A 3124-nucleotide genomic window follows, 5' to 3' on the forward strand; every position below is an offset into this window, starting at 1 on the left:
AAAAAAAAATGAAACTACACCACCAACTTACACCATACACAAAAATAAACTCAAAATGGATAAAGGTCTTAAATGTAAGACAGAAAACCATAAAAATCCTACAAGACTCCATAGGCAGCAAAATAGCAGACATTTGTCGTAGCAATGTCTTTACCAATATAGCTCCTGGGGCAATGGAAACTAAGGAGAAAATAAACAAAGGGGACTACATCAAAATAAAATCTTCTTCACAGCAAAAGAAACCAGCAACAAAACAATAAGAAATCCCACTGCATGAGAGAACATATTTGCCAATGTTATCTCTGATAAGGATTTCATCTCCAAAATTTATAGGGAACTCATACAACTTCACAAAAGGAAGATAAACAATCCAATGAAAAAATGGGCAAAGGACCTAAATAGACACTTTTTGAAAGAGGACATACAGAAGGCCAAGAGACATATGAAAACATACTCAAAGTCACTAATCATCCTAGAGATGCAAATCAAAACAAAAATGAGGTATCATCTCACACCTGTCAGAATGGCTATCATCAACAAATCAACAAATGACAAGTGCTGGCGAGGATGCGCAGAAAAAAGAACCCTCTTGCACTGCTGGTGGGAATGCAGACTGGTACAGCCACTGTGAAAAACAGTATGGTGTTTCCTCAGAAAATTAAAAATGGAACTTTCATTTGACCCAGTAACCCCACTTTTAGGAATATATCCCTAGAAAACTGAAACACCAATCATAAAGCATATATGCACCCCTTTGTTCATAGCAGCACAATTTACAATAGCTAAGATTTGGAAACAGCAGAAGTGCCCATCAGCAGATGAGTGGATTAGAAAACTGTGGTACATCACACAATGAAATACTGCACTGTTGTAAAAAAGAAGGAATTCTTACCATTTGCAACAGCATGGATGGAACTGGAGAGCATTTTGATAAGCGAAATAAATCAATCAGTGAAAGATAAATATCATTTGATCTCACTCATTTGTGGACTATAATGAACAACATAAACTGATGAACAAAAATAGAACCAGAGTCATAGAAGCATCGAGCAGACTGTCCAACATATGAAGGAAGGTGGGGGGTGAGGGGATAAGAGATCAACTAGAGGACTTGTATGCATGCATATGGGCATAACCAATGGACACAGACAGTAGGGGGGTGAGGGCATGTTCTGGGAGTGGGAGCAGCTGGGGAGAGGTCAATGTGGGAAAAAGAAGACTTACATAATACTTTAAACAATAAAGAATTTTAAAAAATTTAGTGCAAAATTGTAAAACATCTCATTGATAATTTTTACATTGGCTACATTTTGAAATGCTAATATTTTGGATATAGGAGGTTAAAGAAAAACATTAAAATTATTTTTTTTAAAAAAGGAAAGAAGACATGGCCAACACAGCAGACTTCATTCAAAGGAAGCCACAAGGCACTCACTGGGCCTCAACTGTAGCTCCCTGGCCTCGCACCCGTGGGCTTCAGCCTGGAATACCAGCAGTCGTTTTTGGAAGACCCAATAGAAGCTAGTGACCTCCAGGAGGAGGACAAGGATGAGGATGAGGATGGGTGGGATAGGGCCTACATGCTGTGGAGCAGACCCATTCCTCAAGGGTCTCAGCCAGTGCGTTGCCCTACAGCACATACATCTTCTTCTTCTCCAGCCCATCAGAGCTGGCAGGCCGAGCCCTGCCCCCGTGGACACTGAGTGACTCTGATTTTGGAGTCTCTCCAGTGGCGAGCGCCAGCATAGACTTTGCAGTCCATAGATAGTCTTTGGGGGGACAGGCACCTTTGGATGCTGCAGATAAGTTAGTAAGCACTGAAAGATGAGAATTTGAAACTAAGAAGAAAGTTGATGGAGGTGCAGAGCTTCTCTGAGATTCAAACCTAAATGGTGAGGATGTTTGAGTGGAAATTAGAAGCAAAAATGATCAAGGAGGAGAGTGACTACCACAACCTGGAATCCATGGTTCAGCAGGTGGAGCAGAACCTGGAGCTGATGACCAAATGTGCAGTAAAGGTAGAAAGTCATGTCATGAAACAAACAAAACATAAGCTCGCTCCTGGCACAGGTCTGAAACTTCAAGCCCAAAAACAGCCCTGCTTGGGCCAGGGCACCAGCATGATGGTGGTGAAGCAGAACAGGGACTTGGCCTTACAGAACCTGAGCATGTTCGTGAACAACAGGCACTCCTCCATCAAGCAGCTGGTTTCTGGAGCCCAAACGCTCAACCTTGTTGCTGAAATCCTTAAATCTATAGATAGAATCTCTGAAATTAAAGAGGATGGGAGGAGGAGTCTTGAGAAACTTCTAGCTCGTAGCTCTGTTTACATCCTGCAATCACCACTTACTGGATTTGAAAATGCCTTTGTGTCTGTAAACATGTAGTCTTCGCAGTAAAAATATTTATCATGAGATGCTAATTTCATGAACTAGAACAGTATTATTAGCTGACCCAAAAAGAAGCAGCTAAACTCTGTAGTGAGTCTCACTGAGGTTTCTAGTCTATGCAGCCCTTCCTTCTTGGTGAATTCCCAGTTGTTATAGACTCAGTGATCTACTGGAAGAGATGCTTATATAAGCCGCTGATGTTTTTAAGTTGCTAAACATGAAAACAGCAGTTCTGTGATATGAGTCTTCCATTCTTATTCCAGAATGTTCATTCTAAGATAAGTTCAATCAATTTCCTTGATTTCACAAGTAAAGGAAAACACTAAATTAACTGAAATTCAAATGATTGCCTTGGAGCCTTATGCCTTTTTTCCATTGCTCAGTGCCCCCTGTGGCTCAGTCCACTCCTACAGCATTCACAGGGGTGGCTCCTGTGATTTATGGCCTGAGTGTGGGCACCCCATGTAGTTGGACGCTGCTTTCCTCCTGGAGGGACCATGGTTGGCACAGATTCTACCCTATGAGGCCATCAAAATGCACCTCTTTAAGGGGCCTCAGGTTTGAAAAAAAAATGTTTTTGATGGAGGATTTTGATACACATTCCAAGTGACCTTTTGTATAATGAAGTGTAGAATTCAGGAATTCAGAGGAGGTGCAGAGCTTTCCTGGTTAGCATGAATCTCCCAGGCTGCCTTTCCAGCTGCTTTCTGATGTAGGGAGGCATAACATCACTC

At 41.6% G+C, this 3124-nt stretch overlaps 1 pseudogene; it reads left to right on the forward strand.

Annotated features, from left to right (window-relative positions):
- Positions 1–2387, forward strand: part of LOC102242573 — a 7774-nt pseudogene extending 5387 nt beyond the window's left edge.
- Positions 2388–3124: the final 737 nt, after the last annotated feature.

The sequence above is a fragment of the Myotis brandtii genome, unplaced genomic scaffold, assembly GCF_000412655.1.
Source record: "Myotis brandtii unplaced genomic scaffold, ASM41265v1 scaffold298, whole genome shotgun sequence".
NCBI classification, from domain to species: Eukaryota; Metazoa; Chordata; class Mammalia; order Chiroptera; family Vespertilionidae; genus Myotis; species Myotis brandtii.